Raw genomic sequence first — 16,810 nt, 5'->3', positions numbered from 1 at the left:
GTTAAGGGAGGGGATTTAGGTGACCAGTACGTATTTTTAGCTCAATCCACTTGGAAAATCTACCCCGGAATATTGTATATGCCTTATTTTTGCTGCATAAAGCAATTCATTAAAATATGTCAGATTAAAAGAAAGAATAGAAGTATGAATCAGTTAATGGGCACTTTTTATGGAATCATCAGCAGCGGGGCCATGAGGCCCGAGCAAGCTTTTACCCTACACAGTTTCAGCAACTTAGGGAGCAAAGGTTGTTTTGTTTGTCCCTCTCTCTCCTCCCTCCCCAACGAAAATGATGTTCTGCTGCCCCTGTATGGAATAAGTATAAACTTTAGAATGATCCCTACAAAACGATCTTATATTATTCAATAAGAACTCTCAGTACCAAAACAAATTTATATCCAATAAGTATGGTTGCCCCCTAGTTTTACTGGAGCAGACACAGCTATACAAGGATAGTATCTAATAACTAGATTCTAGTGTATCTTTATAAAAATTATTATAATCCTATCTTTTCTCCACTCTAATCACCAACCGTATATTTTCTTGGCATTAAGTAGTAGCATCAATGGCTTTTTCCGTCTGAGGAGGGAAACTGGCCCTATCCATGCAAGGATTTATAGCACTTTGTCCCTTGGGTAGTGATGACCTTTTGTCGGAAGGTGGTGGGAGGAAAATTAGCAAAAGGCCTACAGGAATCTCCTTTCTGAGGGGAGCTGGACTAACTTAGTGGTAGAGTTCTTGCTTCTCTGGATTCCTGAGCATTGTGAGCAGTGTTGTAGCAGATGTAGAAACTTCACAATTGACAGCAGTGACCTCACTCACATTAAGAACTTGTGATTTTTTTTTCCTACATAGGGGGTAAGGCTGTTGTCTAAGAACCAGTTAGAGATTGTGCACAGAAATTAATTTTGGTTTGGTTCTGATTTTCGTTCTGGTCATTTGGTTTGGATCACTAGCTCATTTGATTCATTCAGGTCCTTTGCTTCAGCCATTTCCATTAAAGTCAATAGGGGAAGCAATGCATTCTGTTTTTGTATCTGACATTGAGGTTTTCCATCTAACTTTTATCAGTCTTGCTGACATGCATCATGGTCAAATGCAACAGCACTCCAAGACACCAAGAGTGTCATAAACACCCTACAACACCAACAGTGATATCAATACCTCAAGGCATAAAGTGAGGGGTATGCAGCAGGTTTAGTGGCATGAAAATCCCAAGGCACAGAGTGAAGGGTATGGCAGCAGATACAGTGTCATCGATATCCTAAAACATTGAGTGAGAGATATGGTAACAAGCAAAGTGGCATCATCACCACAAGGAATGCTTACTGAAATGCTGCAGGCTAGAAGAATTAGTAATCACAGTGTTTCTACATAGAGAAAACAAGAAGCCCCCTATTATAGTCAGTCATTGACTGCTCCTCACACTCTGCAAGAGAACATAACATTTTCTCTCTCTCTCTCTGTATGTTTCTTAGAGACACTGACATACGCTCTAACACCCTGCTGTAGCAGAGAAGTACAATCTTACCCTGCTGATATAACTAACTTCTAACAATATGACACAGAAATTATAGTTTCTCCAGCCACTAGCAGCACAGCTAAGGCACAGTGGCAATGACTATAAAAGAACAACTTGCTTTTTTAAAATAATCTTTTATTTAACTCTGGATCTTTGAAGCAAGGAGCTTGAAAATTTCAGTCTTCTCTCTCTGAGATCCAACAGACAAATGTGAGAATAAACTGGTCACAAGCTGATCAGTGTTTTAGTTTCACTTTCACCTAAAAAAGTGATGATGTCAATCCTTGCAGCTGCCAGTTGGGATACGCTGATTGAAAGAGTGCTGAAACATGATTGGCCTTGCTCCTTCTCCAACCCACTCCACTCTGACATTACTTCCTTCACAGACTTTAATGAGACCAAACCAAATCAGTTGGAAAAGATTCAGATTTTTGGGGGGAAGCAGGGAATGCATCCATTCAATTAGGATAACCTAAACCAAACTGAAAATTGACTCATTCAGTACAAATTGAACATTCAGATTATACAGTTTCACATCTCTACATCCAGCATATTTTACTCAGCCTAGAAGACTACATTTTCTCACAGGGAATGCTTGCAAATTATAGGACTAATAGTACTTTTCTCCTGGTATAAGAATAACATTCCATTCATGAACAGGAGATGTGACATTGCCACTGGAAAGAAGTAAGTATAATCTAAAAATAGAAGGAAAAAAGTCACAGATTCATCATTGGATTAGATAATTGTATGATATAATTGAAGCACTGTCTTTAAAATGTTGCAGGATAACTAAATGCACCGATTTTCTGTGTATCTGTTACTGGAAACCATGAAAGTACCTAATGGTATCTAATGGAATGTATAGCTTATTGGAACAACTAACATAAAGGATATGATAACCTTTGTTGACTTCTTTAAATACGAGGAAAAAGAATAAATTAAAACATTTGCTTGTAATATAATCAAAACATGTGTCTGGGTTTATGGTAAGTACCAAGGAACCCGGAATAAATGTTTGATGCTCATATGTTAATGTCTTGCAGGTTGATGGCATTGTGCAGAGAATAACCCCACGCATTCTAAACTGAAGAAAAATGCCTTCTGTGAAAAAAATTAAAACATTCTTCCCTTATCCATGCTATTTCTACTGGGGCTGGCCACGCACTTGCTGTATATGAAAACTGGTCTCAGAGTTACCGACGTAACATTTGTGCAGCAAAGAAGTTTTCTGCTCCTGTGCAGGAGAGTAGGATGGAATCTCTCTTGAGACCCAGGAGGTCAGCAAGCAGTGAGGTCTCTGAGATTTGAGCTCTGTCCCCCTTGTATGGCAGGAATTCAAGGGGTGTTGTGTAATTTGTTTCCAAACCTCTTGCAGTACAATTCGTTTTTCATAGATCAGTCAACCTACCCTTGCTGTTACGCACATTTACTGGTTATGACGGTTATTCAGATGGTACCTGCAAAAAAAAAAAAAAAACAGATTAAGGAAGAGAGAAAAGAGAGAGCGTATTGTACCAAGAATGCAGATTATTCCCAGGAAGCCCCGTTTTATAACAGCCTGCATTAACTGATGGCTGTGTCTACAAAGGGCACACGTGGATGTCAGCCCCAATTTTCGAGGCAACATTACATACAAGCCTGCTTTGAAAATCAGCAGAACTGTATGTACCTTTGCACAACATAGGGAATAAGGGATGCACATTTGCACCTGCTAGAGAACAGGCGTAAATGTCCACATGAATATTCACATGGATACTTTTAAAAATCAAAAGTACACATGTAAATGATTTCTCAGCCCAACTCTACCTACTGCTGTCTCCCAACATGCAAAATTACTTCCATGAATACATTTGCATGTGTAAGTCCCGAGATAATTTTCAAAAAGCCATTTTACGTGTGTATATGCTTTTGATAATTACCCTTTTAATGTATTCCCATTCTTTTTTCCAATCTACCATTTTGGTTTTGACCCTTAAAGTTGTTGTTTTTTTTTAGTTTTCCAACACGAAATGTAGAATGAAATGATTGTCATTTTCAATTATTTTTCACAATGTGAGAGGAGACAAACGTAGACCTTGTTGTATGTATGGGTTGTGTTTTTATGCCCTTTGCGATTTGACAGTCTCCCTCTTTTATCAAGTATGCATGAACTCCTTGCCAGTATTTGTACCTGCTAGCAAGGCCATAACCCTCAAACAGCCTTTCTCCCTAGCACAGCCATGTGTGGATGACTGGAAAAACAGCACTGAGTCAAGCACGCTTATCCATGGAAACAGTAGTCACGGTGCAGAGTAATACTGCAATGCACCCTGCCTGGATAACAGCAGTCTGGAGCCACACTGCTCACTATTAAAATGGAATAAACCAGCCAATGATCGGTGATTAAGAATCAGGTGTCATTTCTAGTTGCCTTTCGTTTCAATGCAGCATTTATTATGAGAGAGAGCAGAAGTTAACCTCAAAACACAATTAAATCCTCATACCAACATAAGCAGCTGATTGCAAATTACACAAACAAGGGATGAAGGAATGTGGTTAAGAAAACTGAATATGGTGATCAGACCCCCAAATATTGAGAAATAAGTGCAAAAATTTCCAGATTTAAAATATTAAATGCCAGGGATCCTAAATTACCACCATATTTACATAATCATCACCCCTAGCATGGTACCACTGTCAGACGTTTTATCACTTTTAATGGGGGCAGTTTTCAAACTACTCCCATTGCTGCAAAGGGTGCTTTTTATCCACGGTCTGGACCAATTTTCAAAGGAGAAATACATGTTCAGGTCAATATTCAAAGCTCGTTCAGAGCTCGATAGCCGGATAAGTAGGACCTATCTGGCTATATAGCGGTCTGCTGAAAATCAGTAGCCACAAGATAGCCGGATAAGTGACTTGTCCAGCGATCTTTTAGCCAGACAATTTATGGGTGGGCAGTGGAGAGATCTGGGTAGTGCTACCTATCTGGTTCACTTAACCATCTAAAGGGGCACTCCATGAAGTTAACATGTGGCACATTTAAAACTAATCGGAGAAAGTTCTTTTTCACTCAACGCACAATTAAACTCTGGAATTTGTTGCCAGAGAATGTGGTTAGTTCAGTTAGTATAGCTGTGCTTAAAAAAGGATTGGATAAGTTCCTGGAGGAGAAGTCCATTACCTGCTATTAATTAAGTTGACTTAGAAAATAGCCACTGCTATTACTAGGAACGATAACATGGAAAAGACTTAGTTTTTGGGCACTTGCCAGGTTCTTATGGCCTGGATTGGCCTCTGTTGGAAACAGGATGCTGGGCTTGATGGACCCTTGGTCTGACCCAGTATGGCATGTTCTTATGCTCTTATGTTCTTAGTGATATTATTCATTCTTATCCAGTTCAGTTAATTGGAAAGCTTACATCAGCCATAGAGCTGATCTAACTTAGCTGGATTTAACTTATCTGGCTAAGTAGCACCTTGACCGCGGATATTCAGCAGCACAGCCATGCCGCTGAATACCTTGTAACTTAGCCGGCTAAGGGGGTCATTTTCAAAAGGGATCGCACAAGAAAAGTCCCTTTTCACGTGTGATACCTAGATCGGGGAGGGTTCTGGGTGGCGTCCTCAACAGAAGGGGAGGAGTCGGGGCGGCACTGGGGCGGATGCCGCGAAGACGTCGCTGACGGTGAAAAGCTAAGGGTCCTTTTCGCCGCCAGTTTCGTGCCCAATAGCACCGCCTTTTACGATGGCGCTATTGGGTGCGAAAGCCAGCAGCGATAGCACCGCGGAGATGAAATCGCTGCCTGCTTTCACAGGCCTGCTCCCCACTTCGCCACCCCACCCTCCATTATCGCCGGATTTTTCTAAGGTCTGCAAACTTAGAAAATCCAGGCCTAAGTGTTACCTGGCTAAATTACTTAGTCGGCCAGGGTTTGATTATCTCCCTCAAGTTTGACTTTGAAATTGCCTGAGAGATTTGCAGCTGCTTTTGCCTGCAGATACTTTCTCTGACCAAAACTACTTAGCCTAGTTTTAGAAATCCTTAGCTAGGCACGTCGGTTTCTCTCCCAACCTAACCCCAACTCCCCGCCCCCCGGGAATGCCTCCACTACAATGCAGGTAAAAGCATGAGGTCTGTGGAAGCGAGGGGGTAATTTTCAAAAGGGTTTACATGCTTAAAAATGGGTTTCACATGTGAAAATGCACTTTACGCATGTAAATTGCTTTTTGAAAATTGCATCAATATATGCCATTGAATTGTCAGTAGTCGTTACCCAAGTTAAATGCACTTAGGGCCAGATTTTAATTCGTCTGGTATATTCAGCTGTGTGGCTGGGCCCCTGAATATCTCGCCAAAGTTAGCTGGATAAGTATATTTGGCTAACTTGCAAGCCTGCCAGTGGTTGGAAAATCCCCCACCCCCTTAAGTTCTTAGGCAGAGGATTGAAAACCTGACACCTCAAATGAGAAATGAGAAAATGCCGTATAATGAAATAATGAGATGCAGCTTCAATGAGAAAGCTGTACAAAGCAACAAGTAATTGAACAGAAATGACCTGGTAAATTTTAAGATAATTACCTTTACTTGCATGTCGTGACCATGACTATGTTGAGTGCATTATGAGGAGAACTGTAGCTGAAACTGAGGTTTTCGGCCTGACTACAGCATGTGCTCTGTCTCCAGTAACCATGTCCCTTCCTTGAAAGCACTGGCCCGGGAAAAGTCAGAACTTAGAGTCCTAAGGGCTGCCTTCAGATCCATCTAATTTCAAGACAAGTTGGGGTCCCGGAAGCTTTCACTCTTATCTAGAATGACCACCAACCCCTTCCAGTTGTGCTCCTAAGATAATTCAAGACTCCTTCCCTCCTCCTTTCACTTTCGGAGGCTCGTCCCAGTGCAAGGCACCCAGTGCATATGGGGATTTGAAGGAGGAAGATGAAACAACGCCATTCCTTGAGATGGCCTTGGGGGGGGCAGTGAGTATAAAACACTTGCATTCTATTGCTAAAATGTTTGGCACATTTCCTTGTATATGGCTCCATGGCTGGCAATTTATACCAGGAAAATCACAAAAATAAAAAAATGGCTAGTGTATTCTTTTATTGATACTTCTTGCTTGCTTGACAAAAATTATTTTTGTGAGCGGAAAAGACCTCGGTACTGGTAGGAAACGTTCAAAACTGATTCCAAGCCCAGTAGGTACAATCACTGTCTAAAAAAAAACAAAACTCTCCTTTTTTTTTTTATTTTAATTTAAAAGTCCAACATCCTTCTTTTATTTCTTTAATAAGCTAAGTGTCTTTTTCAAATCTAATCAAGATTAGCAGATAAATTACCTCGTCATCTTGCTAGCAGAGCGGCTTTCTGACCCCCCTCCCACACACACACATCATATTGCATGGCAGACTAGTAGCCTGCTTAAGTTAGGGGAGTGCTGGTGCACACGAGCACCATGGCATGTCTCGTCTTGTGCCTCCTAGAGATGGTACTGCTGGCAAAAGACGCTTCATTGCCACATGGGTCAGCAAGCAAGCGAAACAGGGGAAACAGCGAGTAACCCACAGGTAGATGGTCTATATTAAGCTTCCATTTTAGCACCCTCAGCGTGTAATGTTTAATAATCGAGAGTTTCTGATAACCCAATCGCCCGAGAGATGTGTTTCTTTTGCATTTGAACAGTCAGACTTGAAATGGCATGAGCCTTGTATCCAAGGGCCTGGGGTGGAGGTGTGTCTGTCTGTCTGGGGGGGGGGGGGGGGGGGCGGGAGGGGCAGGTACCCAAGCATACGTTCTGTATTCACATTTGATTAACTAGGTCCTTCACCTATTTCAAGAAGCAAAATTACTGACAGTTTTAAAGAACAGGACAAAGCTCGCATTATTCAGTGTTGAATATCCCGCACCCCCCATTATAAAAAGATGTGATCTTTAAAAGGCATAACTGCTTTTCCTCAGCATCATCATACATATGAAAGTAACAGGACTATTACGTGCCTTCCAGAAGACCAGAGAGAGCAGACCATAAACATGAACAATCATGCACAGCCAGGTCTCCAAACCTCCTGTTCACCAATTATAGTAATGCTGATGACATATCTAGTTTAATGCACACAGCATTAGAACAGTCTCCTTTTTTCTAGGAAAATCTAATTACACCAAACCCAAGCACTCAATCAAACCTGTTATTCTGTGGCTAAACAGCCTTCGCGTTAATGCAATTTGAGGAGATCCAGGCCGTGACTGGGAACGTCATGTATTAACAATATCTAATGGGAGCTCCCGTAGGTAAATGAATATGCTAACAAGCAAGGTCGCTGCAAAATCTAATATCTTTAAGCTGTTTAATTCCAAACAGTCCCTTAATAAATCAATTGACCAGGAGAGCTCATGCCCCTATCAATTATGCAGGAGGGCAAATAAATATTTCAGATGATTTGATAGGAAGGCTAGCACCCGTCTTATAGAAAGCTTTGCATTTCATTAGCCTCTTGCTAAAAGTTTTATAACGTGGTGCGGGAACACCGAGTGGCTTTCTCGCTGCACAAACAGGGATGGTGCAGTGGAAGAGCAGAGAAAGGGGGTGAACTCCAGCGTGATCCTCGGAGCACAGCAGGCAACCTGGGGTAGATCGCAACGAACGCATTAGCTGGTAAATAATCAAGAAACACAATAATGTGCAATGCAGAATTACAGAGTTAGAAAGATAGATAATCTTCCCATGTTTACATTACCCAGACTGCTCGCTCTACCCCAAATGTTATGAAACCGATTCACTAAGGGTTGCAGACAGCAAGCATGTGCTAAACTGATCTAGCATGCATGAAAAGTAGCATTCTCTTCACTAAAACCTAAATGGGTGAATTGTCAAAATGTTAAGTGCATAAAAATGAGCATATACGCGTGTAAGTAGCCTCTGCTACGAAAGTCCAAAATATGCACGCATTTTCACTTTTGCGGGCACATGCATAAAGAAGAGGTGGTCTGATGGCGTTCCAGGGCAGGGCCCACAATTTATGCGCGTAGATTGCTATTTTGGAAGACACGTGTAGATTTGCTAACTTGCTCTGGCATAAATGAAATTGAACGTGCTTTACTGTGTGGTACTGATAGGTTGGATGGTCTGGGTGAACTGGGGGGGGGGGAGTTCAGGCTGAAGAACAGGAGGGTCTTAATGACCCGGAGAAGGACTGGGGGAACTGGAGGACTAATTGGCAAAACTGGCAATTTCATCAACGTGCGCAGGTTATAAAATGCACCAATTTACGCATGTAAATCAGGACTTATGCAGATAAGTCCTATTTTACTTTCATGAACAAAATATATGCACATATATTTTATAAACAGTTGAGTAAAGTAAGTGCTAGCTTCTCCTCCTGCTCTTGTGTTGCTGGATAGGCTGTGGGGCCTCCTTCTTCCCTCTATGTCCCTCTCCCATTCACGCCTGCTCCTCCTGAACTTCTTTTCCCTATATCTGCTGAGCCTTAACTCTTCTCTGCCTCCATGACCTGGCTATCCTTGCCCTCTACCTCCCCTTCCACACTCTCCTCCCTCTCTAGCACAAACTCCACTCCACTTCCTTTCCTCACTATCATGATCTGTTCCTTATTATTCATCCCAGCCGTCTCCATTTGGCCTCCTCTCATGCTCCATCTAATCCCTCCCCTTACAAATCCTAACCAGGAATCAACATCTTTATCTGACTGTCCCTAGCAGCCTCGTAGAACCCATGGCTCAATCCTGCTAATGCCGTCCTCTCCATGAACAACACTGTCTTTCACAGTGGCCAAAAACTCCTCGTGGCCAAGTTGCCGATCAAGCCCCTTCTGCCATCATTGCTGGGGATGGAAGAAATTCAGCCAAGGGCCACGTCTGGCCCGCCGGCCATAGTTTGGGGACCGCTGCCGTAGGTATAAAGATTTAGATGCAATTTCAAATGCTCATTTATCAGGAAACAGCTGATGGAGATACACGAGCCATCTGATTCTGATGATTCAGACCCCATTCTGACTCACTTGCTGTATGGGAGAATAACATCCTTTCCAGTAACTGTGCCTTGAAAAATTCAAAGAATAATACATGATCTGACTATTCCCTTGGCAAGACTGAGGGTGTTATAGGAGAATTCAAACCTTTGTTTTGCACAGAATGAAAGATAAATATTCTTTTGTTAATTACCATCGGCACATGTCTGTTTTGTGGCACATATATGTAGAGAGAGATATGATTTGGATAATATGAATTACATCCCCTAGATGTTTCAATGACTGTTCACATGATCCAGCACCTTCCTTTATAACATATTACTATTTCCCCACATGCTACTAGACAAATGCAGTGCTGAACAGGAGACAGTCCCTGCTCCATGGAGCTAATAATCTAGTCAAGATAAGCACACATGACAAACAAGGGTGATTCATTTTTATCCTCATGCCACTAGGGATCCTTTGTGTTTATCCCAAGCCCTTTTGAATTCTGTCACTATTGTTTGTTTGTTTGTTTTTGTCTTCTTCTCCTCCTCCAGGAGAGCATTCCAGGCATCCAAGCACCAATTCCATGACAAGATATCTCCTAAAGGTTTTCTTAAATGTATCCCACCTGGACCTCCATATCCTGACCCCTAAGTCTACAGCTTGCTTTCCACTGGAAAAAGGTTTGTCTGTTCTGCATTTTTAATACCTTCCGGATACTTTAAAGTCTGTATCATGTCTCCCCTGTCTCTCTTCTCCTCTAGGGTATAGATATTTAGGTTCTCAGGTCTCCTCTGATAAGTCTTTGGTGCAGAACCTGCATCATTTTGGTTGCCTTTCTCCGAGCCACTTCTCTCCTGTGTTGAGATACGGCCTCCAGAACAGGACACGGTACTCCAGGTGAGGCCCCACCAATGACCAACACGTGGAAATTATCCCCTCCTTTTCCCCTACTGGTTCTGCGTCTCTCTGGTCTTAGCCACCGCCTTGTCACATTACTTCGCTATCGTCAGATCATTACGTGCTAAAATATTGAGGTCTTACTTCCGGTTTGTGTGCAAAGAGTTTTAGGCAATTGAGAGGGTGAGTTTCTTTCTTTTTTTGTTTAAACATTTTCATTTAAATTGGATAAACCATACAGAGTCTGAAAAATACGTGAGAAAGGAATTAGATAAACAACACAAAAACTCATCCCTTGGAAACTTCCAGCCAATTTTCAAAGGGAAACTTTCTTGTTAAAATCCGAAATACAGTCCACAAGTGCACATCGGTGCACAGTTTGAAAGTTGCCCCTGTGAAGTAAAAGGAGTCAAATCTGGAGAAGAACACGTCTGTCCAAAACAGAGGTGTCAAAATACTTTGTTCATAAGTGGGCAAGAGGAGGAACAAAAGAGCATCAGCTTAGCAAGGAACAACAGGTGTGTGCTGTTTCGGAAAGATGCGATTCATTTGGGCCTGCTTGAGCAGTATTTTAGACTTTCAACATGCAATGACATTGAAAGAGGATCGACCCAGGCAGTGCTGGCAAACCCGGTCACTTAGGCTGCTCATAGGTTACCCAAGTCTGTGAATTATCTTACTGCATGAGATAATGCCCATAAAATAGACTGAATGTCACCGATTTTCTCAAACAACCATTCCTATATTGTCCTCCTGTGCCTTCCATTCTTCAATAACAGAAAGAGCTCTCTCTTTGAAACAAGCAATTAAAAAAAGAAAGAAACCGAAAACCTTTAATTCAGAATCATAATTTTGATTGAAAAAGCAAATATCTGAAAACAGTGCTGACGCAGAAAATTAACATCAGTCTTAATGCAAGGATTGCCAGGGCATGGCACTATATTTAGAAATACTTTTCTAAAGAATAGGAAAAAATAGTTTATTGTAAGGGGAGTTGGTGAAAACTAATGGAGTCTGAGATATATTTCTCAGTGGGGCTTGAAGTGAAATATCCCAGCATCTGATTTCCTAAGCAGTCCCCATGAGCTATGAAAGGGACATCTCAGCTGCATTAAATAATAATTTTTTTTGTATGTAAGTTCTGTTTCAGTTTCCTGAACAAAAGGAATACGTACAAGGCCACGGGTCCATTTGAGGTGCTAGGGAGCAAATTCAAGAGCAGCTCCAAACTGAGACTCTTCATTCACTAGAAGAGCGGAATTCTTAGTTAATTTTCTGTTACATCGTGCAGCTTATTAATATTTTAGATGACATGAAAAACAATGTACAAGATCAGGGGAAGTGAATCTGTGTTTTAGAGCTCACATTCAGTCACTGGCTGGACTGCAAAGTTACTCAGATAAACTTACCGTATCTATGATATTCAGTAGTGCAGCCACCATATTGAATATAAATGGTTAGCTTAAAGATTCTTGGATAAATGCTCTATGGTACAACCAGAGTTAGTGGGGTACGTTATCTGTTTTAGCAGGATAATGAGATATCCGGCTAAAGTTAAGTGCCCAAAATATTCCAAAGTCAGCTTTTAGCTAGATAACTTGTGATTTATGTGGCTAAATGCCTCTGAATATAAACCTCTTTGTTTCTTAAATAGTGCAGGTCATCCTGTATGACAGTACATTTTCAAAACTATGTGGGTATTTGAAAAGTGTGCCGGTGCTTTTACCTGTGGATTTTATGCAAATTCTGGAAAGGAAACTTATGCACATCCTTTCCCGTGGAAAATCTAAATCAGGGGTAGGCAACATCGCTCCAGGAGTGTCACAACCAGGTCTGGTTTTCAGGATATCCACAATAAATGTGCATGAGAGATATATATTTGCATACAATGGAGGCAGTGCATGCAAATATACCAGGACTAAGGCATGTGTCTGTAGCCTGCATAAATCAGTGATTTAAAGAGTCAAATCCCAGCACCAGTAATGCAGTCCTTTATCTATAAAAACACATACACTGATCTCCATCACCTTAAGGGGTGATGTTTGCAACAGCCCACATAAATTTGCAGGCCGTTCCATGAATAGATTACAAAAAAAAAAGCACAGGAAAAGTGGTGGAAATCAGGATGATGTAAAATAACTCAACAAAAAAACCAAAATACATCAAATAACTTGCGTCGCAAAATAAATAATCAAATAAGCATTTAGCAGTAATTTTGTAACATCAGGTTCAAGTATGCACACAGGTTACACTCATTTTCAAAACGCACTGTCTGATGCGAGAAGTCCACTTTGACAATTTTGACAGCAAAACTACGCCACACTTCAGTTACCCCTGCTTTTTGGTTTACATAGTTTTGCCGAGAGAATTTATATACATGCATTTTTTTTTAAAGTATGTATGTAAGTCCAAACCCCACCAGAATTCACCCCTGGAACGCCTTTTCCCTCTGCATGTAAAAGTGCACACATACAGACTTTGTATGCACATATTAATTTTACGTATGTATCAGTCACACTCTTTTCTAAAGGGATATTTCGACAGGTAAATCACTGCCTTACCCACAGACGTCTTTATCTGCAAATGGTGCATGCTAGTCAGAAATACTGCACATTAAAAAGGATAGAAAATCGAAAATAAAATTGTGTTTTTCTTTTTAAAAAAACAGTATGAAACTATATCGACATTAATTTCTCTGTCATTTCAAATGAAGCCAACAGAAGCGACTACTGCAATTGTCAGCGTCTCTCTATTCTCTGAAACACCTCCAACTCTTTCAAAGCACTGCTGCTGGGAGTTTGTAGGGGCGAAAGCATCTGACCACATAAGGATAATCTTACATCATACACCCTGGCTCCCGCTAGTTGATTTACAAATCTTTGCTTCATCTCTAAATGCGAGGCCACGAATATCTCTCCCTGCTACTGTTCTCCTACAAGAGGACCTTCTTCCTCTCAAATGGCCTTTCTCTCCTCCCCTCCCTTAGCTTCCACCACATCAACCTCTACAAGACTCCATGCGGAGGACCTTGGTCACTGCGTGTGCACACACATCACACAAGAGGAAGAAGGCAGGCACTCAAAAAGCTTCCACCAGATCGATCTCTACAAGACTCCATGCGGACGGCCTTGGTCACTGCGTGTGCACACACATCACACAAGAGGAAGTAGGCAGGCACTCAAAAGATGGGAGAGCATGGAAAAATCATTGGGTTCCTTTAGTTTTCCATATCAGTTTCTATTTATTTCATTTTCTTTTTCATTTTGTTTCTGTCATTTTAATGTACGCCAAATGATTTTTGCACATTGCTAAAATAAAATGACAGAAATACAAAAGGCTGTTGCTTTTTTTTTTTTTTCCCCCTACTGCTTCCAATAACAATGCAATGTTGTCGTTGGTTCCCTGATGCAGCGCCATTCGTTTCCATGTGTGTTGCATCCAACCTCAAAATAATAGAACAGCTCTTGGTGAAGCGAGCACAATGGCCCTTCTAAAGCCATGCTCATAGCTGTGTTTGGGGACGGGGGCGTTTAAATCCATGCCTGCCCATTTCCTGGGAGACTCTGCCTCCTTTTAACCCTGAGAGGCCAAATGCGTGTCAAACACGGGGGTCTGTTTGAAAACATCAAGCGCGTTTCCATGATATTATTTATCTTTTATTGCAGAAAACCCAGCAGGTGAAAAAAAAAAAATGAAGGCAATTTAATAAGTAATGGAGGTGGTGATGACATAGTGTTTTTCTTCAATGAGCTATGTGCAGTATATTACCTGACCTTTCCTCTGCTGGCTGCCAAGAAATCAGAGGGCAATAAAGCTTTCCTACATGGGGCTGGTGATTAAAGTGGCTAGCTCGTTACATATACCCTAGCCCATTGTTAAAGTCTCATCTATGTGCATCAACAAAGCAATCACAAGGAAGCAATGGAAGGAACTAAATACTTAAAAAAAAAAAAAAAAAAAATGACGCTGTGGTTAAATTTCAGTGTTTAGTTAGGAAAAGCCCGTCAGGGTGGCTGATCCTCTTCCGTGGCTTTTCGGGACATTTCTTTAGCCCACTTTCGACTCTTCTCATGGCCCACTTTAGAAATGAGTTAGGCAAGGGCTGTTCTCTGTTCTGGCACCTCCCAGGGCCGAGATCAGGGGAAGAAAAGCAGAGAACAAATAGAAAACAGCTTAACCTTGGTCCCAAAAGTGGTCAGTACAAGGCACGGATGGGAGCGATATAAGCAGCCTGGGAAGATGCTGGATTATTTATTCTTATTTCGCTTCCATCGGGAAATCCAGGCACAAGAATGGTTTAGCTCTAAGCTCACAGACTCTAGTTGGATTTTGAGATGGGCTGAAAATATTATGTTCTAGGGTGGCTATTGTGACTCCCAAAAAGGGGGGAATTTAGAATAATGCAAGTCACAATAAGATCTATGATAATAATGAGAAAATGCATTTATTTATTTATTTAAAAGCGCTGATAAGCTGCTTATACAAAGCCCTAAGTGGCATACGAAAATATGCCAAAGCCTTACATCCTAGGGGGAATTTTACCATTTCTACCAACCCTGACAGCTCAGGATCTCTTTTTTTTTTTCACAGTGAACCATGCCATACAAATGGCCGTGTTCTGATAATCAGCCCATGGTATTTTTCTAATTCTGAAAAATAAATGCATTCTGGGTACTTCGTGGGATACTTCGCTCTGCGTAACAGAGAATTGTCCTGTGCATATTTTTATACCCGCCTCAGAGGACCATGCGATTTTTTTTTTCTGCACTGTGCTGTATTTATTCTTGATGTTTATAAAAACATAATTTTGTGTCCCTTGCTGTCAGTTGAAGAATGCTTTAGTGAATTTATTTTATGGCACTATTCTATTTAAATAAGCTATCTTAAATTCTATACGAAAAATGGAAATTAATCTCCAGGATATTCAGATAGCAGCTGAGTCTTTGCTGTGCATCTAACCAATTGAAAATTTTAAGGTCATGTTGTTAGTGCTTCATGACAAATTAATTATGTGCCACAAATAAACCACTTTGAAAGAATACGTTCATCACTAACAAAGAGGTCTGTGAATAAATTTGACTAACCTCTGCAAAACCTGCAGCCTGTCAAATTGGTGGGGAAAGAAAACTTGCAGACTAGTTTAATGAACCAGCAAGAAGCCTGAGGTTCATCAAATTAGCCCATCAACTTAAAAAAAAAAAAAAAGAGACAACGTCATATGATTCTTTGGAATTGATATTCTGCATCTGAGTTTGGGCAGATTCACCCAAGTCAAAAGGGTTTGTAGCAAATGGATTTAATGCACATTCTCATGAAACAGCACATCTTCAACAACTCTGCTCAATTTTTCCCCAGATTTCCTGGGGAAATTTTAATAAATTTCTCTCACAAATCCAGGGAAAAAATGAAAAATTCAGTCAAACTCGAACCAAGTTGAAATGCGCCTGGTTCAAGTTGAACCTACAATTTTTCACCTATTTCTAACCGACTACAAAATGGTTGTTAGGGACCCATGGATCTGATCTAGCCCAGGTTTTCTACCATTCTATGTGAAAAGAAACCACTTTTTAGAATTTGTGTCCTGAATGTGACCCCAGTAAAGCAGCAGCTGCATCACATTCCTCTTTTTTTTTTTTTCAGACAGCTCAGTTTAAAAACAAAACCAAATCATTGCAAATCATTAAATCTAATTTTGCAATGCGTTGCTCCTTAAGACTTCTTGAAGGCTTGACCAGTTTAGCTTTTCCTACCTTCATGAATCTTCGGAGATCAGAGCACTGTTATGGTTCTCCTTACGAGGACACCCTTTTGGACATCACTCTGGTGCATAGGTCCAGCAAGAAGGTTAAACAAACAGGGAGATACTCTTTTATTGTAAAAAGGGCAAAAAAGGAAAAGAGGATCAGAAAAGAAGATGCAGAATGAAAAACAAACAAACAAGTAAATAAGATATTTTGAGAATTCTAGCTAAGGGAGGTGTGTGAAATAGTCCATATAAAGTTTGCAGCCGATTCAATGAACCTATCGAAAATCACCCAGCTCCAACAAACTGATTTTGGCGTAGTTTTCTGGCTGCCATCCTCAGTGTATTTCTTACGGGTTCCCAGAAATTCAGATCCGGCAAAAAAAAATGTTGAACTGCCCCCACTCCTCCCAAACTCGTGCACGCAAACATACCTGCAAAACATCTGTGTCTTAACCCATGCAATACTGATGGGCCAAATTAGTAGAAGGTGACAGGGACTAAATGTGATGATCAGCAGTCAACGAATACCTGTACTTACAATCAGGGGTGCTCATTTCAGCTAAACAAAATATGACTCAGGCAGTCTCACAGCAGCTGTAATCAAGCTGAGCTCTGGTGCTTTTAAAAATGTGCAGTGCCCCTTTAAGATGTAAATCTATTGAAATCCAGCCCCAGACATTGCCGGGGTC

The 16,810-nt window shown here is 41.0% G+C and overlaps 1 long non-coding RNA gene across 1 annotated transcript in view; it reads right to left on the bottom strand.

The window, feature by feature from the left end:
* LOC115075403 overlaps positions 1–16,810 on the bottom strand; it is a 563,078-nt gene that overhangs the window by 146,001 nt on the left and 400,267 nt on the right. Inside the window, exon 5 of the long non-coding RNA XR_003852487.1 lies at positions 2,934–2,982. This is a non-coding gene — a long non-coding RNA (uncharacterized LOC115075403). The remainder of the gene's footprint in view (positions 1–2,933; positions 2,983–16,810) is intronic.

The sequence above is a fragment of the Rhinatrema bivittatum genome, chromosome 13 (assembly GCF_901001135.1).
Source record: "Rhinatrema bivittatum chromosome 13, aRhiBiv1.1, whole genome shotgun sequence".
NCBI lineage: Eukaryota > Metazoa > Chordata > Amphibia > Gymnophiona > Rhinatrematidae > Rhinatrema > Rhinatrema bivittatum.
The sequence above is the reverse complement of the archived record's forward strand: the minus strand, read 5'-3'. Positions and strand labels throughout refer to the sequence as shown.